Consider the following 23,395-nt stretch of genomic DNA (forward strand, 5'->3'; position numbering starts at 1 on the left):
TGGATTTTTTCCTTAATATCCCACACCTTATGGTTAAGATCTAGTTTGAATCTCTTAATTGCTAGACATCAACAGTAGAGCCATGCAAATCACAATAACCTAATAGTCCGTAACAGTTAATCATTTACACCTAATCTCATTAACATTGCTATTGCTTGTTATCACTGTGTACCTATTTTAAGGATATAAGAAGGAAAAAAAAAAGATAATGACTTCTTTTTCCTTTTTCAAAGTCAGGAACTGTCTTTCTCATCCTCTCTGGAATGTGTCTCTATAGCCTTGTTTTTTCACTGAGGTCTCACTGAATTTCAGTGACAGTAGAACCTCTGGTGCAGAAAAAAAAAAAGAAAAAGAAAAACTCTATAGCACCAAAATTGTGCAGAAGCATAACTAAGGAAATTTAGAGCTTCCACCATCCCTTGAGGACTCCCCTACCTAGAGTCAAGTTAGGTGATACAACTGCTGCCCTACAGGACTTTAAAAATCAGAGTGATCCAACATCTCCTCAGTCAGCCACATTTATTGAGCACATGTTATGTGTATGCACAGAAAGTGTGAAGAGTATGAGGGGGGTTGACACCAGCCTTGGGCAGCTCACGGGCCGGGGGAGGGGCAAGCCTGGTGCCATGATGATTGTGAGATAAGATGGAAGATGGGGGACCTGCAGCTTGTGCCCCTGAGCCCTAGCAGTACTTTGTAACCCGGCCACGGGCAGCAGATGAGGCAGATGGGCCACCAATGAGGACGGCGGGAGCCAAGACAAAAGCCAGAGAAGAACACGGGTCCATGTCATAGTCCTGGATTTTTTGGGCTCAAGACATTGCTCTTTACTGCTTTCCTGTATGTGGTTTTCTTCCTTAATACTCCACACTTTATGGTTAAGATCTAGTTTGAATCTCTTAATTGCTGGACATCAACAGTAGAGCTATGCAAATCACAATAACCGTAGTAATAGTCCGAAGTAGTTAATCATTTACACCTAATCTCATTAACATTGCTATTGCTTGTCATCACTGTGTACCTATTTTAAAGGATATAAGAAGGAAAACATTGATTTGAGTACAAGACCCTATGGCTATGAACCAGAGTTACGTAGCCACTGAACTAAATTAGTCTTTCTGAGGAATGGGCATCATTTGGGACAAGAGGGAATCTGAGACCTAGTGCCCAAGAGAAAATTGCTTCTGTCCCATATTGGAAACTTGTTATTTGTCCAATATACATGTAGGGTGAGGATGTCGGTTGGTATTTAAAAATTAGGAAGAATATAGTTGTCATGTCTGTTTGAGGTCTCTCATGAGTCACTTGGGGATTTTTCTACCCTCTGAGATTTAGGTAAACTTTCCTCAAATATCCACCCTCACAACTAGGGATTATTGAGGGCCCACAACTACTATACTTTTCCAGGCTTATTTTTGATGGCTCTCTCTGACTCCACTCCTGCATCGATCCTCACCAAACCATGGATCTAACTTGGGTGCAAACCTTATCCCTCATCAACTCACATGAAATCCAATCACACAGAGTTCTATCATAATTTTTGTAGTTTTATTGAATATTTGTGGAGGGCAAGGGGCAATCACATCCACTCATTTCTTGAGTACCTACTGTGTTTTAGTTGCTGTCATAAGTGCTTTGGATACAACAGTTACAAAAAGACGAAATTCCTATCTCCCTACAATTTCTCATCAGTGAGACAGATAGATAATAAACTCCAAGAAGGGTGTAACCACCTGCCAGCTTCCTGTTCCCTAGTCATTCCACCCCTCCTCTTCCACTAGAGCCACTGTGTCATGCTCTGTAGCTTTCTGAAGACCATACTCTGATGCGTGACCTCATGGCCCCACCAGGTTGCTTTGTCTTTCACAGTCCCCCAGCCTTAGAATTCTAACAGACAAAAATGTCTCTGTCTTGTTACACAAGATTGTCTAAATCTATGGAGCTAGACTGGCAAGAACTCGCAGGTCCCCAGGCCACCCTGCTGCCAACAGGAACTTAGGATGGTGGATGGGACAATGAGATGAACATAGAAATTTGGGATCAGGCAGTTCTGGGGTCAAATTTCTGCCCCTTGCCGGTTGTACTACATTGAAAATATTCTTTAATCTTTCTAGGCCTTGATTTTTCTCATCTTCAAAATAGGACCATTAATAACTTCTCCTTAATGTGAGGGTAAAGAGTATATGTGATAAAACATAAAAGTTACCAGCACAGGATAGGTCTTCCAATATGACTAGTTTCCTTTGGGTTCTAGAGAGATTCTGCAGTAGACCAAGAAAAGGAATAAATCAGAACTCAGGACCAGACACAGAAAAGTCATATGGACCAAAGAGAGAAAAGGTTAGCACTTGATGCACTTTAAGGAGCAACACAAATATTTATAGGTCACCCCTAGCACCCTCTGGTGAGCAGTAGGGTAACTCGGTCCAATGTCATGAACTAGGTGGGAGATGTAACTAAACACCTCCTTCCCACAGACCTTGGAGCTATGCTTATAGCTCTCACTCCTGCTCCAACAATGCTGGTTTAAGATGGAACTGAACTAGAACTAAGCATACAAAAGGAAGTCATCAGTAAGCCAATGAGTGAGTAGCTGGCACGCAGAGAGAGAGAGGGCAAGGTGAGAAGACAATAAACATTGTGAGAAGACAATAAACATTGTGAGGAGAGGTTGGATATCCCACCTAGCAAGTATGAAAGCCCCAAATATGCCCCAAGAGCAGAGGATGCCCAAGGTGGCCGGGGCTGGCAGAATTCTGACATTTAGTGTAGAAGCAGGCTACTGGCTCTTAGGGCATGGCCCACTGGGGTTGGGAAGCTGAGATTCTCAGAGTCTTCAGCTTTCAAGGGCTCCGAAAGGTCACCTAGCCCAGGAGTTCCTAAACACGGCCCCTGACATGGCACTACTGAATATGAATCCCCCAGGTTTGAGCCAGGCCAAACACTTAAATATTTCTTGGGTGATTCTTGTGGCTTGGGGTGGGGACCTGAGATTCTACATCCCTTTCTCTCTCTTTTTTAAAAAATATTTATTTATCTATTTTGAGAGAGGGAGAGAGAAAGAGCATGCATGAATGAGAGAGGAGCAGAGAGAGAGAGGGAGAGAGAGAATTCCAAGTAGGCTCCAAGCAGTTAGTATAAAGCCCATTGTGGAGCTCGATTTCATGAACCCTGAGATCATGGCCTAAGCCGAGATCAAGAGTCAGACATTTAACCGACTGAGCCGCCCAGGTGCCCTGAGACTCTACATTTCTAACAAAACTCCCCGCAGATGCCTATGTTGCCAGTTCATGGACCATATTTTGGGTAGCAGGGTCCTAGACAGACTCCCCAACAGACGCTTGAATCTTTTCTTCTGTATCCCTACCAGGAAGTCATTTAACCTATACTTGATTATGTCCTGTGAAAGAAATCTCATTACTTCTGATGGGGCCCTTTCAAACTTTATCCCTCCTGGTTAAACACCTGTGTGTGTATGTGTGTTTCCCAAGCCCTGCTATTGATATTTCTAGCCTACTCTATCTTTTGGCAGTTCTGCCAGAAAATTCTTACGCATGTTTTTCTATCATTTATCTTTTTAAAGGTTATTACATTAACTATAGGTTTTGGTTAGACAATATGGAAAATATATACAGAGAGAAGGAAAAACCTATAACCCTAACACTACCAACTAGACATACTTGTTCTTGAAATATTGGAACATTTCCTTCTAGTTCATTCTTATTGTGTTTTTTAATTTATTTTCTTTTATTTAGGGAGAGAGTGTGAGTGGGGGAGAGGGGCAGAGGGAAAGAGAGAGAGGGAGAAAGAGAGAGAGAGAAAGAGAGAGAGAATCTCAAGCAAGTACCATGCTCAGCATGGAGCCTGATAATGGGCTCCATCCCACAGCCCTGGGATCATAACCTGAGCCCAAATCAAAAGTCAGACGCTCAACTGACTATTCCACCCCAAGGCCTCTTTCTTATCATGTTTTAAAAATCTGATTCCAGGGCACCTGGGTGGCTCAGTAGGTTAAGCATCCAACTTCAGCTCAGGTCATGGTCTCGTGGTTCATGAGTTGGAGCCCCACGTCGGGCTCTGTGCTGACAGCTCGGAGCCTGGAGTCTGCTTCGGGTTCTGTGTCTCCCTCTCTCTCTGCCCCTCTGTCTCTTTCTGTCCCTCCCTCGCTCATGCTGTCTCTCTTTCTCTGTCTCCAAAATAAATACACATTAAAAAAATTAAAAATAATTTAAAAACAAAAAACCTGATTCCTGTGTCTTTCTCCCTCAGAGCTCAGAGAACAAAGCTCAGCTCCGTCTCTCCACTGTCTGGCAGCTTCGGGCAATGGGCAGCAGTTCTCCCCTGGCTGATGCTCCAATGCCTGTCTTTCTCCCTGACCTTGTAGCCCCCACTCCTTGCAGGAGCAAAGTTTGGGCAGAGATGAGAGGGAGGAAAACCCAGGCCCTCTGGGTGACATGGCACTGCTGGCACTCACTGAGCAGTGGGCTGTTTTTCAAGTCATCAGAATGGCTTTACAATGAGCCATTCTGTTTCTTTCACTTGATACTGCTTGTCACCAACAAGTAAACATTTTAAGTCATCTGTGACCACAAAACAGAATGCTTTTCACTTGAAGAGTAGACTGGCTCACAGCCAATCATATCTTCGCCCTCACTCAGTCGTGTTAGTGTTGTGATCCCCTGAGCGTGGGCTCATGTGTTGGAACACCAGGGTTGAAATCCTGGCTCCATCATTTGTTGCTAACTGAAAAGTTGGACAGGTTACTTAACCCCTCCATGCTTCAGTTTTCTCATCTTTAAATGAAGATAATAATACCACCTACCCCACAAGATTACTCGGATTACATGTGTTAATCCATGTAAGGTTTTTAAAAATTTTTTTAATGTTTATTTCTTTTTGAGAGAGAGAGGGTGACACAGAATCTGAAAGAGCCTCCAGGCTCTGAGCTGTCGGCACAGAGCCTGACACGGGGCTCAAACTCACCAACCGCGAGATCATGACCCGAGCCAAAGTCGGACACCTAACCACCTGAGCCACCCAGGCGCCCCTATCCACGTAAGGTTTTTAGAACAGTGTCTGACTCATGGAAGAACTCAGGAAATGTTATCTAAAATGCACACACACAAATAGCCACGAAGTCAAGTTTAATGGATAAGATTTATTGAGATAAGAGGTAAGTTTGGTGCTTATTTCCATATTTTAACCTTGAGAAAGACCTGGCTAAGAAAAACTTCACCAAGTGCCCAGAGCCAGCTGTGGTAAAGAGTATGTTCTTCTTCGGAGGCCACAGCAGAGAGTCTTATCTGCTGTCCTGCGCCTGTGCAGGAGGGGCTGGGCTCTAAGCTCTGAGCACAGAAGCTGGGAACAGAACAGGTGCTCAGTAAATGTTGAGCAGTGAGAACTGCTGTTGCCACCTCCCTCACTTTTGCTCATTCTGCCCAGTGGGCAGATTTAGAAAGTTCCCTGGATACAGGGGAAAACCTGGGAAATTGATACTATTTTGGGGGTAGGCCAGGTTCTCCCTAGGACAGGACGTTGAAGATTCTGTGTCACTGTCTCTGCGTGTTGCTGAGACCTCTGTCTGAGCGTCAGATGCTCTGAGTCTTGAGAGCTTTGCTGAGTCCCCAGGGAGTCACTGGCTCCTCTCTGAGCAATTACTGCATTACTGCAATTATAGCTGGTTTTCTAGAGAGCTGCTAAATGGCACCCTGATGACTAGAAAAAGATAATGTTCAAACCTATACACCTAACTTCCTATTAGAGAATTACTTAGACATGGGAGACAATCTGGCTCATTAATAAATAAGGTCATTTCTGCATTTCCTAATCCAGACTACCTCAGTAAAGCTTACCCCATACACTCATCCATGAATTTATAACCCTTTCTTTTTTTTTCCTCTCTGTCCATCCCTTTATTTTTTTTAACAGCTTGATTGAGGTATAATTGATATACAGTAAACTGCATATATTTTAAACACAATTTTATAAGTTTGGCATACACAGACATCTTTGAAACTGTCTCCACAATCAAGTTAATGAACTTGTCATGTCCATCACCCCCTAAATTTTCCTTATGCCCCTTTGTAATCCTTCCCTCCTACTTCACATGGTCTCAGGCAGAATCCTGGGCAGTCACTGGCCATCACTGACCTGTCTTCTGTCATGGATTAGTGGATTTTTTTTTTATAACTTTGTATAAATAGAATAATGCAGTATATACTTAATTTTTTTTTTTTTTTCTTGCACTGGCTAGGACCTCCAGTATGATATTGAATGGGAGTGGTGAGAGCAGATATCTTGTTTTTGATCTTGGGGGGAAAGCTTTCACCTTAGCTGTGGATTTTTTTTATAGATGCCCTCTAAGGAAGCTTTCTTTTGCTCCTTATTTGTTAAGAATTTTTATCAAGAATAGGGGTGCTCAGATGGCTTAGTCAGTTGAGCATCTGACTTTGGCTCAGGTCACGATCTCGCGGTCTGTGGGTTCGGGCCCTGCATTGGGCTCTGTGCTGACAACTCAGAGCCTGGAGCTGCTTCGCATTCTGCGTCTCCCTCTCTCTCTGCCCCTCCCCTGCTCATGCTCTGTCTCTCTCTCTTTCTCTCTCTCTCAAAAATAGACATTAATTTTTTTAAAAGAATTTTTATCAAGAATAGATGCTGGATTTTGTCAAATACTTTTTCTGCATTTATTGAGGTGACACAGAGTAAGTTCATTAAAAAGACACATTGACTTGTGAATGCTAACCCAAGCCTACGTTCCTGGGTAAACTGCCCTTGATTTTGATGTATTATTCTTTTTATCTGTTGTTGGATTTGATTTGCTACAATTATGTTTAGAATTTTTGCATGTATATTCATGAGGGGTGTGGGTTGGCAGTTTTCTTTTCTTGCAATGTCTTTGGTTTTAGTATCAAAATCATGTGCTGGCCTCATAGAATGAGTTGGCAAGAATTACCTCCTCTTTGGTTTTCTGGGAGAGTTTTTATAGAATTGGTGTTATTTCTTCTTTATGTATTTAGTAGAATTTACCAGTCAAGGCATTTGGAACTGAAGGTACAAGGGGTAGGGTGAGGAAGGTTTTAAATTACTGAATCTATTTCTTCATTTCTGTAATAAATATGGGTCTGTACTAGTTATGTGTTTTTTCTTGGCTAAAGGAAAACCTTGTCTTTCAAGGAATTTGTCTGTCTTATCTAAGTTTCTTAATTTATTGGCATAAAACTGTTTAAAATATTCCCCTATAATTCTTTAAATATCTATAGAATCTATGATGATGCCTTCTCTTTCATTTCTGGTATTGATAATTAGTACTCATTGGTTACATTCCTTTAATCCTGATTAATGGGGCTAGAAGTTTATCAATTTTATTGATCTTTTCTAAGAAATGGCTTATAATTTCAGCAATTTTTTTTCTATCACTTTTGGTTTTCTATTTTATCGATTTCTGCTCTGATCTTTTATTATGTCCTTTCTTCTGTTTACTTTGAGATTCATTTGGTCAATTACAGTTATAATCTTTAGAATTTTGATTTGGATCTTTTTCTATCTTAACTTTTTGAACATATATAATACTGTTATGTATGTTTTGATGTCCTTATCTGCTAATTCTAACATCTTTGTCTGTTCTGTGTCAGTTTAGGTGGATTGAATTTTCTCCTTATTATGGTTCATATTTTTCTATTTCTTTGCATGCCTGGTACTTTTTTATATATGCAAGCTCTTATGAATTTTACCTTTTTAGGTGCTGGATATTTTTGTAAGCCTATAAATACACTTCAGCTTTACTCTGGAATGTAGTTATTTGGAAATAGTTTGGCCCTTTAATATCTTGCTTTTAATATTTTTAATACTTAATATAGATATTAGATATCTATTAATCTGGATGAAATGTTAGATATTTAATATTTAATATTAGAACTAGAATAATGTTCAATCTAAGGATATTTGCTTTCTACCACTGAGGTAAGATTTTCTGTGTACTGTCTTTAGTTCCGTTATGAAAACCATGAGGTTTTCCAATTTGGCTGGTTAGAACAGACACTATTCCCAGCCCTGTGTGAGTACCAGGCTGTTGCCACTTGTCTTTTTAATGTTTCTTTCTCTTACATCAAGTAGTTTTGCACACACATGCTCTGCCCAGACTTCAACTGAGGCAGATTCTCTGCATATCACTACAGTTTTGCTCTGTGAAGCAATCTCGGTCCACTGACCAGTTAGTGGCCTTGATGTCTCTGGATACCCACCTCCATCTCTTCAACTCCAGGAAGCCACGAGAATCCAAATGGGTTTCCTCTCCCTGACCAAGGCCTGAAAACACCCTGAAGGCAGGAAGCTGGGGCAATTATAGAGCTCACCTATTTGCGTCCCATCTCTCACGTGTTACTGTCCTTTGTTGTCTTGTATCCAGTATCCTGCAAACTATCATTTTGTCCCCTTTTTATTTGTTTGTTTCATGTAGGAGAGTATATCTGGTTTCCGTTATTCTATAGTGGGTGAAAGTGAAACCCCTTTTCTCCTTAAATGTACTCTGATTATTTGCATTTAGATGACATATAATCTAGTCTCCCACCATTAGGTACAATCTGTTGAGTGCCTGGAATGTGGTCTTTTGCATTTAGCTCTTGTATGGACCTCTGGGAGTTACTTTAGAAATTAACAATAGGATCTAGAATGTGTTTCATTCCTCTAAGGTCTTTGTTTCTTTCCTTCACCACTTAGCTGATGCCCCTCTTCTAATGGGTTCCTCCCTTACATTTGTTACATGCATGCCAACTAGGCTAATTGTTCACAGCACCAGAACTTTTAAGCTTTTATTGATTTTTGTCATCACTTAAGTGAGAAATATATGTATGAAAACATTTATTTGATTAACTGTGTAATCGCTGATGTTCTCTAATGTATAAGGACATCTGGTGGATTAGGAGACAAAATACTGAATCACATGTACCATGACAATAAATACAGTAAACGTAACTAAAACTGATATTTATTGAGAAACTGTTATTGGTCAAGTACTGAATGGATCTCTCTTCCCCCCCCCCCCCCCTGCCACACACACACATTATCTTAATCTTATAAGGTGGATATTTTATAAGTTAGATATCTCCTACCCCATTTTTGCAGACAAGGCAATTGAATTTCATAGAGGTTTAGTAATTGCTAAAAGTCATTGGGCTGATAAGTAATGTAACCAGGACAACTCAGGTTGTCTGATCCCAAAGTCCCAATTCTTTCTCTTCCATCATATTGGCCTAAGAAGAAATTAGCCTGTTGCTGATTGTGAGACTTGTCCACATTTGCTCACTAGTGTGCCCAACTATACAAAGGCACTTTAAAATCTTCTCAAAAGCACTGAAATATCAAAATCCTTTCATGTAGAATTTTTATCAATCCCTTTGTATATCCTTCTCTCAACCTGAAATCCTTTAAGCAGCACATAAATTAACAACTACAAGTAATAGAGGCAGTGAATGAGATGAAGTTCGTTTCTAGTTAGAGAAAGGTTTATTTGGATTATCTAAGGTTACAGTCAGCCCCAAAATAAATGCCATATGAATTAAATATCTAAGAATAAAAATCAAAGTCATAAAGTATTAAAATGAAATATGAGATAATTTTTAAAATCTGGATTTGGGAGATACATTTCTAATAAATAAGAAACAAAATCCAGAAACCATAAAGGAAAATAACATATGATGACATAATTTTTTTAGTTCCATCTGTACCAACATTTTTCAAAACCTCCAGAAAAACCCTTTTCAAGCATCAGAACTGGGAGGAAATATTTGTGACCCTTGTAATGAAGCGTTCATGTTCTTAATGGGGCCATCCTCAGCAATACTGCCCAATGGTTCTTAGCATGCATTTCAAAATGAGGTGCTTGCTGGGTGGAGCTTTGTCTCCCAGGCCAGCTTCCCTCTGGCAGTGTCCTTGGGTCTGTCGTCATCTGGAGTTCCTAGTATCCTGAAGAGAGTTAACCAAACTTGGGTTACTGTTCTGGCTCTGCCGTTTACAAACTACATGACACCAGACATGTCATGTAACCTCTCCGAATCTCAGCTTTAATGGCCCAAAGGGGATAGCAACAGTACTCAGCTCATAGCATTTTTGTGAGAATCACTTAGGTTGTCCTTGGTTTATAGTAAATGTTCCATAAATGGTAGCCATTGTTCACTGTTACATCCTTAGTGCAAGAACAACAAATGCTACATACAGACACTCAATTAGAATTTGTTGAATAAATCACTTCTACAAATCAAGAAGAAAAAGGCACTCCATAGAAAAATGAGCAAAGAATATGGTAGGCAATACACAGAAAAAAGTAAATGTTTGCACTCCCATGGAAAGAGTCTCTATCTTAATAATAAAAATGCAAATTAAAATAATAATACAATTTGTTTTAACCTTCCAATTTAAATGGCTGATCAGTGCAGTGCAGGCAAGGCTTTGGGGAAATCTTCCTATATGTGGCTGATAGAGTAGAGATTAGTAAAATAGCCCTAGAAAAATATTGGCAGTAGTTTTTAAAATTTAATATACACAATCAGCAATCCCACTTCTCAGCTCGAGCCTACAGAAACAATACACATGTTTGGAAAGATACGTATTTAAGGCTGTTTGTTGTACATTGGTTGAAAGGGAAAAAGCATTAGCCATAACCTAACTGTCCATCATTTGATAGCTACTTAAAAAATAGTAATACATCCATATTACTGAATAGATCTAAAAGAAGTTCATGATGATGAGGTTTCTGGAGGTGATGGTGGGGTCTGGAGCCCATAGCCAAGAAAGAATTCTTGAAGACATCTTTGGTGCAAAAATGTGATTTTATTAAAGAATGGGAACGGGCCCCTGGGGGCAGAAAGAGCTGCACTGAGATTGTGAAGAGTGGCTCCTTATATACTATGGAGTTGGGGAGGTGAAGTCAAAAGGGAAGCCTTCCTAGGGACTTTGATATACTAAAGAAGATTCCTAAGATACCTGAGGCCTTGGTATTGTCAAGCTAAGGTTGTTTTTTCCATCTAGCAAATCATTGACATTAGGAGGGTAGGGGCTTCCTGGAGAAATGTTATACTCTGTATTTGCCTCAAGTATTTGTCAGTGGGCAGCAGGTTATAAGGAAATTTAATTTTACCTGTCATTTCCTTCTTGCCTTTGTTCCCCATATCACTATGGAGGCACAGTGATGTCGGGTCTCCAGGAAACTGAGTCTATAGGTTTCTCGAGATTAGGCTATTGGTAAGATTGCCTTTTTCTTGTAATTTACTAAGATATTTGCAAACTGATGGAGACCCATGTCCTGATGACTGTGATTATGAGTTAGCCATTTGTTTTCTTTCTTCTCCCTTGTCCTTGGGCAGCCAGGAGTGCCTGAAGAACATCACACATACCCCACCTGGGTGGGAGGTGCACTAGCTTGCATTTTGTCCTCAGCCCCACGCTCCCTCATCACACGATTTATATATTTTAAGCATGTATGTTTCAAGAGAAAGCAAATTACAGACCAGCATACTAATAATGGCTAATATTTATTGAATACATATGTGTTAAGTAGTGTGGTAAGCAGCACATGTGAATTATCTGAATTGTCAGCCCATAGACACCTTTTATGGAATTCAGTTTCTTCAGATGTAAAATAAGAAGATAGAACCAGATAAGCTCTAGGCCCCTTCCCATCCTAGCCCATCCATGCTACCTCTACTGAAATAATATTGTGAGAGACATCGAGCCCTGGATGAGGCCAAGCATGATGATACCTCTAGGTGTTGGACAATTACATTAGTATCTATTCATGTGGTTTCTATCATGGAGACTCTGTAGTACATGATTCTGCCTCCTGGAAAATAGTCACAAACTTATTCTCAAATGTTAAATGCAGTGAGGCTACCGATAATTGGTGACGAATGACTTTCTTACATTAATGTGAATTGGCTTCTCCTGAAACCCACCATATAAAACAAAGTGAGCTCAGGTGTCCTGTGGAGACCAACCACATGCTCTCCTGAGTGTCTGATTGTGCTACAGAACCTGGTCTGGATCACCCAGTGGAAGAACCAAGTGGCACTGGGAGATCTTGGAAGGCAGGAGGTTTATTTCACACCTACGGGCTCAGAGGAAATCACTCTCCAGAGGTCTGAGTCCCCAGCGCAAGCATGGGGGACAATCTAGAGTCTGTTACTTCCGCATTCCACATCAGTAGTTATTTGGCGCTCCTGGCAAGTGGGGCAGGAAGAAGAACCCGGAAGGGGAGTCTTGGGGCAGGGACTGGAATTTCCCTGTCAGCCCTGTCAGCCATCTTATAACATAATTTTTCCCTATCTTCCCCCCCTTTGATGCTCCTTTAAACAGATCTAGGCTGTTTTAGAGGGCATCATCTTTATTTATTATGGGCCAATAACCTTGCAGGGCCAACACTTGGGCCATAGCCCCGTTTGTGACAGTGTTTTTGGCGATCTCCTCAAGCTTCTGCTGTGCATAGACCAGCCAGCCTCCGGGATGTGGCCGGAGAAGAGCTGAAGATCCTAAGAATCCAGGACTCTCTGGAAGGTCACTTTGAGCAGGTTCATCGGACTTGGGTCAGTCTTTCAAGTCTGGGGCTCCTCAGGATTGGCCCTTTTGACTCTGGAGTGGTGGACCCATGGAATGATACCTGTGACCTTGAGGGCAGTAGGGGTGGTCGGAATAACAGTATGAGGCCCAGTCTACTGTGGTTTGAGAGGGTCTTTTTTTCCAATATTTGACCCAGACTGAGTTCCCTGGTGAGAAGGGGTGTATGGGGGATCCTAAAGAGATTGGGGCCCTCTCTATGGTATATCATTGTAACTTAGGGTGAAGTTGTTCTCTTATTCCCTTATCCCCTATTTGGTGTAGGTTCCCTGGGAGGCTCCCTAGACATGGAGGGGGGCCTCCCATATCTTACTTTAAAAGGGGAGAAACCTTGAGTTCCTGGTGTGCAATGGCCGGGGCAACAGTCCCGGCCATGGGAGGTCTGTTTCCTGACAGATTGGCTAAGGTTCCCTTAAGAGTGCGATTCATCTTCTCTACTTTCCCTGAGCTTTGAGGTGGGTAAGCAGTAATGTCTGCCACAAACTCAGGCCCATTATTGCTGTGGATTGTGGCCAGTAAGCTCAACTGGGTCTTGGTCTGGGTGACACCTTTGACCTCAGCCCAATTGTTTTCTTTTTCTTCTGGGGGCATCAGAGCCACAGTAAGGGAAGGAGCTATGTCCACCTCTTTATTCTTTTGGAAGCCAGATGGCCTCGAAGAGCTTTAGTATTTCCTCAGAAGGTAAGAAACTTGTGGGGTTCAGCGTCCACACTGTTTCAAGAGTGACCCGTGGATTCTTACAGAGGAGCCCCTGGTATTGTGCTAGCCGAGAGTTGTAGAGGAAGCTGTATCCTTTAGTGTTTATGCAAGACATGAGAGCATGAGAGACCTTGACATTTAGTTCTTGTCCCAGGGTAAGTTTATCTGCCTCTTTTTTTTTTTAACGTTTATTTATTTTTGAGACAGAGAGAGACAGAGCATGGATGGGGGAGGGTCAGAGAGAGGGAGACACAGAATCTGAAACAGGCTCCAGGCTCTGAGCTGTCAGCACAGAGCCCGACGCGGGGCTCGAACTCACAGACCGCGAGATCATGACCTGAGCCGAAGTTGGCCACCTAACTGACTGAGCCACCCAGGGGCCCCTTATCTGCCTCCTTAATGAGCAGAACTGTGACCCCTAGTGCCCTAAGGCATGGTGGCCATCCTGCCACCACTGGGTCCAGCCTCTCCCACAAGTATGCTACTGGCCATTGCCAAGGGCCAACAGTGTGTGTGACAACCCCTGAGGGCCACCTTTTTCTTCTCAAGCGCAAAGAGATTAAAAGGCTTTTCTATATCTGGCAGGCCAAGAACTGGTGCCTGCCCCAAGGTGGCCTTTATCTCTAGGAAGGCGGCTTCAGCCTCCTCTGTTCATACAAGGGGTTCTTGATCCAGCCCTGCCAAGAGATTATAGAGGGATCTTGCTTTTGCTGAGAATCCAGGAATCCAGATTCAGCAGAATCCCACAGTCCCCAGGAATTCTCGTAGCCCCCTGTTAGTTTGGGGTTGGGGTAGGGAGGCGATGACCTTCTTTCTTTCTGGCCCTAGCCCCTTTTTCCTTGGGTGCGGAGGAATCCTAAGTATTGGACTTGCTGTTGGCAGATCTGTGACTTTCCCCATGAGAGCTGAAACCCTGAGTCTGACAGGAATTGGAGGAAGGCCCTTGTGCCCTCTGTACAATTCTCTCGGGTATTGCTGGTAAGGGGGAGGTCATCCACATACTGGAGAAGGGTGCAGAGCATGGCCTCCCTTGGAAAGCCGGCGAGGTCTCCAGCCAGTGCCTCCCCAAAGACAGTAGGCAAGTTTTTAAACCCCTGTGGGAGGCGCATCCGAGTCAGTTACATCTGATGCCCTGTGTCTGGTTTGGTCCATTCTAAGGCAAACCAGCTGGCAGAGCCTGGGATCTGGCTAAGAAGGGTGTACGGGTTCGGGACCACTGGGTGCAAGGAGACAATCACTTTGTTGATAGCTCGTAGGTCTTGAACTGGTTGGTATCCTTCTTGACTGGCAAGAGTGGGGTGTTTCTTGGATGCCTGCCCTTGCCTCTTGCGGGAGGGGGTATTGCTGCTGTCTCTGTGGTTGAGCCCCTGGGATTAACTCTACCATGACAGGGACCCGGATGTGGGCAAGTCCAGGGGTGGGAGGTTTTCCTTGGCCCATACAGTGGGGAAGGCAGTCCTGAATTTGGGCAGGCCACTCGGTTGGGCCTGGGTGCAGAATAGCCTCCATTCTTTCTCTCTTAGTGTAGTGATTGCCATTATAAGGGGGCCTGATTCTTCTTGTCTTGGATCCATTTGGATGCTGGTACATCCCATCAGCTCAAAGGTTATTTGGGCCCCCAGCTTTGAGAGTATATCCTGGCCGAGGAAAGGGATAGGACACTCAGGTAGGTAGAGGAAATCATGCTGTACCATGTGGCCCCTGAGTTCACATGGACAGTCTTGGCAGAAGACTTGGTGGCCCCAAAGATGGTTGCGGTCTTCTTGCTAAAGGGGGCCATGGGGAGGTGACCACAGAATGTTCAGCCTCAGTGTCAACCATAGTTTGGCCCCCTACTTTCATTTTGACCGTGGGCAAATGGGGGCCAAGAAGAAGTGAGCCTGGTCCCCCTCAATATTGGCAGGGCTTCTGGGACTTTCCCTGGTGGGGACATTCATTCTTCCAATGTCCTTTCTTCTTGCAGTAGGCTCATTGATCCCTTGCTAAGGAGGTTCTGGGCCTCCCCCCTTTTGGTAGCTAGACCTTCCCCGTCCATGACTTTCTTGTGCCTTGGGATCAGATGGGGTGTAAGCCTCGCATACATAGTAATCCCTGGGGGATTCCCCTTGCTGCTGGGCATATTCATGGGCTTCTTAGTCCCTGCTTGGATCCTCCGGAGGAGAGCCTCTTGGTACTAGTGGATGTGGACCAGCATCTGGAGAGTGCCTGGGCCTGGCCAAGGGTGCAATCTGGCTGCTGGTCCAGGGGAGAGAGGATCTGCCAAGTCCAGAGGTGGTGGGGAGAACGAAGGTGATGGAGTATTGGGAACCGGGGGGTTTGGGGGCAAGATTGGTTCTTCCTCTGGATCATTGGTGAGAATTTGTGGAGGTCGGGCCTTCTGTCGACCTTCCTTGGGCCACTTTGTCGAGGCGACTGAGACCCTAGCCTGTCCCTGTTTGTTGCAGGTAAATCACATCCAAGAGGGGAGGGTTTGGGCAATCTCTAACCAGGAGTTGATATACGGGAACTGATCAGGGTGACCTGGGTCCCTGGTGACAACACTCTAGATGCAGCGGACCATTGGGACATCTAAGGTTCCCTCTGAGGGCCATCCTGCACCAAAAGTGGGCCATTCTAACTCACAGAGTGTCCTTAACTTGCCAGGGGTCATCTTAATTCCATAGTCTCCCAAAAACCCCTTTTTTACTCTGTCCTGACCCCATGATGTTCCTGTGAGACAGAATCCTAAAGACAGACAGAGGGGTAGAGGTGCCTCCTGTAATGGCCTATCTGGCCATGTCCTGTAGGAACTCAGGTGACGCTTAGCCTTAGCTGTAGCAGTGTCAGCTTTGTGACTTATGATTCTTCAGAAAGTATTCCAGTGCCGCCATAGACTGTATGCCGTTCATCACGGAATCGTAGACAGGCCCATTCAGACTCTGTGGGCTTTGGAGGACCTTAGGGTGCCCACCCGTGGAGCCACAGATTCAGTCCCAACTAGAGGACTAGGTTGGGCTGCACATTCATTCACACATTCAGACCAGAGGTTAATACATTCCCTTCCTGGGAATCCCTACCTGTGAGACCTTTAAAAAAGGTCTCTGCTAGGTGATCTGGTTCCCCTTCCACCCTGACAGTTGGGTCTGCCTGGGTTAGGGGCCCCAGACCTTACCGATATCCAATGTCTCGAATATCAGGCAGGGCACGCCTTCTCCATTGCAATTCCTCCTTGTGCCATCACCTTGCCATTTTCCCAAACCAGTGGCAACAATGGGCCAGCATGGTTGGGCTTCCCTGTCAGGGAACCAAATGTTACGGAACCTGGTCTGGACCACCCAGTGGAAGAACCAAGCGACACTTTGAGATCTTGGAAGGCAGGAGGTTTATTTCACATTGGCGGGCTCAGAGGAAATCACTCTCCAGAGGTCTGAGTCCCCAGCGCAAGCATGGGGGGACAATTTAGAGTCTGTTACTTCAGCATTCCACATCAGTAGTAATTTGGTGCTCGCGGCAAGCGGGGCAGGAAGAAGAACCCGGAAGGGGTGTCTTGGGATGGGGACTAGAATTTCCCTATCAGTCCTGTCGGCCCTCTCATAACATAATTTTTCCCTATCAACTGTAGCAGGGGCAACTCTCTTCACTATCTCCCTACTTGCACAGAGGCTCGCCTCTCAATACTCCTGGGACTGGCATGTTGGCATCTGCTTTCACGTTAGCAGCTGGACAGTAGAGATTGAGAGAAGTGTGACAGGCAGTTGCATGCCCCAGTAGATCTTCACTTTTGGTCACTCACCATGCATACCAGGGAGTGAAAGAAATTGAATACCCTTACATCTGCCCTGTGGAGAAAGGGCAATTTTGAATTGTGAACATGTGTGGAATAGTGTGGGAATATAGGAAAGTGAATAGTAAATTCAAGGTTTTGACCAAATACATTTCTAGAAAAATTTTGTTAATATGGTTTGTGGAAATTTATCACAAAGGTTATTTTTATAATTGCCTTAATTTTACCTTTTTCTTTTTTTAAACAATTGAGATATATTCTGTCCCTGGATTAGTATCTGATAAAAATCAATGTGTTTTTCAGTAGGTACAAATTCAAAGTACAAAATAAGCTCTGGTTTTTGCCTATTTATAGAGACTCTTTATCAAGTAAAAAAACTTAATTGGGTAATTATGTCCCAAGCATTGCCTCTCCAGTTATGCAATCTGTTGGGATTTATTTAGACACCATTTGTAGCACTGGTGTGAAAATGGCCATCAGAGACACTAGAAGAATTGGAACCACCTATTCCAAGAAAGGGTGAAAGCCCATTTCTGGGGTGTGTCAGGCAACTGGAACATTAATTTGGAAATTGATAATTGCCTGCCCCCAGTATTAGCAGAGAGAAGCATATCCTCTTACATGGACTGCAATAAATTGTTCCCAAAGTGGTGTTGCATCATTAAAAGCTAAAAAGACAGAAAGAGAGGAGGATAGATCACAAGTCTGTTTTACTCCACTGGAAATCTTTAACTGTTTTATGTACAGATCATTTCTACCAACTCTGATCCTCACAGCAGTTTTAACATGCAGATACTGTATTGATAATCAGGTGTCTACATTATGCCTCAGGCTGGTTGCTGTCTTTTGAGTTGAAGTCTAAACAAAAGCCAATAAAATCACTAAAAAAAGAACCTAACACTATTCCTGATAGATTTCTTTCCAAGGGTAACAGAATATAACAGAAATCAATAATGGACTGGCCATGCCTAAAGCCTACCTATTCCTCATGTACAATATTAGCTTGGAGAACTACAGAGTGCAGATTGAATATTTGTCTAATTTATTACATCTCTGTATTCCACAAGCTGACAATCAGGTAAGAGATATAAATATGTAACTCTAAGATGAGACAAGGGCGCCTGGGTGGCTCAGTTGGTTGAATGTCCGACTCTTGTTTCAGCTTAGGTCATGATCCCAGGATCATGGGATCATGTCCCAAGCACGGAGGCTACTTAGGATTCCCTCTCTCTCTCTCTCTCTCTCTCTCTCTCTCTCTGTCCCTCTCCCCAATTTGTGTTCTGTCTCTCTCTTCTCAAAAAAAAAAAAAAAAAAAAAGAGGTTCTGACAGTGGCTACATGACATGATTTGGGCCATGACAAAGACAGAGTTGCTACTTTGAACTCATAGCCAATGGTCTGTTTCAAACCTTACCATCCTTCAATACTAGTCTCACTGAAGGGTGTGAAATATCTTGTTCTCCATTTGTGGCTCCTCTGTTCCATAGGCTAGAGGCGGGACTATGTCGTGCTTTCTGGGCTGTCTGTTTCCTCAAACTTAGGAACAAACCCAACAACAGAAAGGAGTGGATGCAGAGCCAGAGGAGAAGCCAGATTACACACATGAACAATTTCAAGTAAAATTTGTCTTTACAGGTGATATGTCTCCTTTAACTCTGACCCCCTTGAGTGAACTCCTTCCTGTGAAGCCTCTGTTCTTCATCTGTTCCCAGTGAAGTTACTCCCATGAGGCTCCTCTATTACTTCTGGAAAATCTACTCACTTCCTGGGCCTGGCTGAATACTCCTGGTACCTGGTCTGAGCTCTTACACTGGGATCTCAGGCAAATAGTACGAACCATTTCCTCTACTTGAATTATGAAGAGGAGAATAATTGAAGGAGATATCAGCAACTACTCATTTCTCTTTGAAAAGGCTCTTTCTAATTGAAAAATTAATGCTCCTCTTAGCCAACTTACCTGAATGTTTTAGGTCTGCTGAAGAACAATTATACCTGCTCTTATTTCTGTAGCTAGAAGGATTCATTACTCTTTTATTCCCTTCCTCCTTTCCATTTCAAACACAGATTCTTTCAGAGGTGCTAAGAAGACTGATCTGTTAGGTTCCCCAATGCCATCAACTGTGGCTCCATATTAGAGCAGAAAAGAAAGACACAATCATCCCTTTGTCAGAAAAAGAGACTTAGAAGAGAAAAAACAACAACAACAACAACCTCCAATGACTGTTTTCTAAACTTAAGCTTTTATTTATTTATGTTGTATCACCAAATGATTTCAACTTAAGGTAGTATTTTAATGCAGAAAAAATTAAAACTATCATATTTGACATTTGAAGTTATGCTGATTGGCTAGCATGTTTTAAAACATATCAGATAAGACAGGCATCAGTGTTTGACAAATTTTTACACAAAATACATGGTAAGAAACAAGTGAAATGGAAAGTGTCAACAAATTTCTTTATAAAATTTAAAAGATAAATGCACAGAATAGCAGTAGGTATATTAACTCCATGTAGAATTTAAAGTGACTTTTGTGGTTTATAATCCTTTTAAGATTCAATCTGGAAAATTGCTTTGGAACAATGAAAACATGAAATCAAATCATAAAGCAGACTAATGGATAAAGACTGTAACACAAATGGACATATTTTATCCTGCCTGTTCAAAATGAGAGTACATTTCTTCTTTTATAAGCACAAAGAAGGGTCTACATGAATTTACCTTATAATAGTCATTATTTCCTTTGCAAAATTTTATTTATTTCTAAGCTCTAATCTGATTGTGTTTTTTCTCTTTACTGTTGCTTACTGGTTCAATTCTTGTTTGTGTATGTATATCTGTCTATGTATATCTGACACACGCACCATAAAAATAATCAAAATCATATAGATATTGATTGCACAAAGTCAGGGTGTTACCAAACAGCTATTGCAAGGACTAGATCATACGTAGGACATTTAGGGCATAGATTTTACATTGAAATTACCATCTTTGAGCTTGAATCTGCTGATAATCAGTTTCTGCCAGGCACAGACTAGATAAAGCAGGATCAGAAACCACATCTCTTCATTGAGCTTTTTCCATTCACTGTTTCTGTGTAACTTTTCAGAACACATTGGAATTCTCTACTGTAGTCGCCATGTGATTGGGTTTTAATGTATGGCAGCATATCCCAAGGGCAGAGCAAATTATGCTACCTGAACCCTTTATCTGTAAGCAGCAATACGACAGGGTGATGTAAAATAGAAGACAGATTTATTTAGACATAAACAATGTAAAAAATATTATTCGATACAAGAAACATAAAATCCAATATCCTAATAAATCTAGCTGGCAAGCCTTACCTTATTGCTAAATGATTGCACAAAAGAACAAACTTTCTTTAATGTTTCCAGGTTGACAAATGCAATATGTTCTGTCTACAGCCTCCTAACTTTGTCAGTTGCTATAAAGTCCTTCTCTCTTGGGTGCCAAAATTTCCAAGGAGGTTTACAGGATTTCTGAATCTATCCTGTTGCATCTTACTGAGGCCCTGGCCTTGTATTTGCCCCATGATATTTTTATGAAAACAGCAGACGCTGCTGGAGTGTAGTATTACAGACTTGCTTATATTTTACCTTAAAATTATTAATCATTTATAAAAATTATGTGGCCCATCCCATCTCAGGCATTAATATGCATGCAGATTACCTGAGGATCTTGTTAAAAAGCAGACTCAGAGTCAGTTATTTTGGGCAAGGCCTGGGGTTCTTTGTTTGAACAGGTTCCCAGGTATCGGCAATGATGTGACTCTGGGGGCCATACTTTGTGTTGCAGGGATCTATATGGCCTCATTTACGGAAGAAAAAAATCTTTCCCAAAGTTGAAGATTTAGAAACTTAAATTTCTACAGACACTTAGGATGGTTGTGTTGGAATATTTATTAAACTCCTACTATGTTCCTGGCCTGGAGCAGGCAGTAGGGATACACAGATAAGGGTGCCACATTCCTGCCCCCATGGTGCTTAAAAGGTGATGGCGAGCCAGGGCAGAGAAGAGGAGGACTTACACAGAGCTCACAGCTGGAGCCAGAATCCATGCTTCCTGAATTCCAGTCCATGGTCCTGCAGAGCTTTTCAGTCTCTTGCTGTCTCACATCCTCCCTATCTTCTCCTATCATTCCAGGTCTCCTATTCCCTGCAGACTCTATGGTAAACTCCTCCATTATAGAGGCCTAGTCAACAATGATTAATTGTTTCCTGGTAAGGGATGTGACTATTATCCCAACAAGTAATGTGGCATTCTTGAAGGGGTTCAGCAGGAAAATGGCACTCAAAGAGCTGGAGTCTGTATTAACTATTACATCAGCAGCACCTAGGGCAGTGTCTGATAGTAAGAATTCAGTAAGCATTTATGGAATGAAGGAATGAAGGAGTGAATGAATGAATGTTTATTTGTATTTTGGATAGGCTAACTACTTGAAATGAGGGGAATGGATTAAGCAAGAACAACTCTTCTTTGTGAGAGTTAGTGAGAGTGGGTTGACTGCCTGTTCTGTGCCTCTGTACCAAGCCCTGAGGCTGACGCTGTCATTTAATGTCATGAAATCCTTCCAATGATCAAAGAGAGCAGTAGCTACAAACCACTTCCTGTCTGAGTTTGAACCCAAGGCTCTCTGACCCCAGCACTTCTGTTTTTGTAGTCACTACTACTTCAGATGCATGTTACATATATTATATACAGTGCTAGGCAAAACAAATCCATGGTAGATGCAAATGTAAAATGGCAACAGGAAGTGTGGCAAAATGATTAAGCACTCAAGCTTAGGAGTCAAACAGATCTGGTTTCAAATTCTGCTTCTGTCACTTAATGAACTTGGGCAAGTTAACTAACCTCTCAGCGTCAGATTCCTCTTCTGTAAATGAAAATAACACCTACTTTGCAGAACCGCGTGCAAGAAAAGTAATATAAGGTACAGAAAGAGTTTATTAGAGTACTTAGCACACACCTACTGTTCAATACATGGAAATCTTATTATTTATTGTTGTGATTGTTGTTAATAAATGTGCTTAAATTTTAACTTGGAAAGATATAGGTTGAAGAATGAAGGAAAATTATTTTCAGCAAGGATGTTGTGAATAAGTTAAAGATTTCTCAGAATAAAATGCAGGACAGTTTATTCCTGATGGCTTAATTATAGCCCTACCAAAAATGCTTTCTAGTTCCACAATTCTTTGTTTTCTCAGCTAAATAAAAAGGGCAGTCATAATACTGACCTACTTTATAGATGTCATAAGCATTGCCAAACTCGAGTGTTTAAAATAGTTTGGAAAATGCAATGTAACATATACATTCTAACTCATAATTATCTTTTCCTCTGAGGTCCAATCCAAAACTACTCTGGTAAGGCACCAACTGAACAGTCTATCTCTATCAGGCATTTGTCAATCCAGTCCAGTGGAAATGCCCCCAAATGGTGTAAGAATACATTTTGGGGAGTTTCCATGGCAACCCATAGACCACTTTAGACTGCCTTAAGTCCTCAAGACTCAGTTCTGTTGCAGTCATGATAATCCATCACAATATTAGGCCAACTTGAAGTTTAGTTCAAACCAATTGTCATTTTTGTTGAGAACATCATACTTTATATAATAATCTTTTCTCATAGTATGCCTTTCAACTTATGTGAAAACACAAATCACCTGCTCCACCTCATAATTATCTTACCATTTACACCTAAGCATATCTCATATGTAAATATTTATCTCTTAAACATCTCTTTTCTCTGAAATATTTTCTTGAAGATACCTATTGGACCAACATTTTAGAATACTGTTAAATTTCACTGTATTTTTGATGCAAGACCAAATGAAAATCTGGCTTAATATTCTAACATTTGCAAGAAATGCTGGATGATCATTTGATGAGACCTGCATAATATTTTCTTTGAACTCGATATTCAGTGAACCTGATTGATAATTTCAACTCAGAGATCTAGTTATATATAGAGAAATTCTAGGACAATAAAATATTTAACATACTAACAATGCACTTTCCTAGCTGAGAAGAAGGTGCAATTAAGTTGTTCTGATTGATCACATGACAAATAGGAAGACTCTACACCACAATGAGTGCCGGCAGTCTGAGTCCTCAAATAAAAAGGAACAATTACTTTCAAACCACTATTTAACTTCCAGGAAAATCTTTCCATCATTCAGTGAATTATGCCTTTAGAACACATCTCAGTTGCACATCTCAGCCCACATTGGACAAATACTAAAGCCTTTGTGGGCAGCTTCAAGTGTATTGGCTTGTAGTTTGTATATCAACTTCAGACTCCTTCCCCCCTGGAAAA

General features: G+C 42.0%; 1 protein-coding gene and 1 long non-coding RNA gene across 12 annotated transcripts in view; one reads left to right on the plus strand and one right to left on the minus strand.

Annotated features, from left to right (window-relative positions):
• The window catches only part of LOC132680145 (uncharacterized), a 214,624-nt gene that overhangs the window by 67,784 nt on the left and 123,445 nt on the right, over positions 1 to 23,395 (plus strand). The window lies entirely within an intron of this gene.
• Positions 2,207 to 23,395, minus strand: part of LOC132681100 (uncharacterized) — a 32,010-nt gene continuing 10,821 nt past the window's right edge. The window contains exon 3 of the long non-coding RNA XR_009610839.2: positions 2,207 to 2,261. This is a non-coding gene — a long non-coding RNA (uncharacterized LOC132681100). The remainder of the gene's footprint in view (positions 2,262 to 23,395) is intronic.

Source organism: Panthera onca, chromosome A1, assembly GCF_046562875.1.
Source record: "Panthera onca isolate mPanOnc1 chromosome A1, mPanOnc1 haplotype 2, whole genome shotgun sequence".
Classification (NCBI taxonomy): Eukaryota; Metazoa; Chordata; class Mammalia; order Carnivora; family Felidae; genus Panthera; species Panthera onca.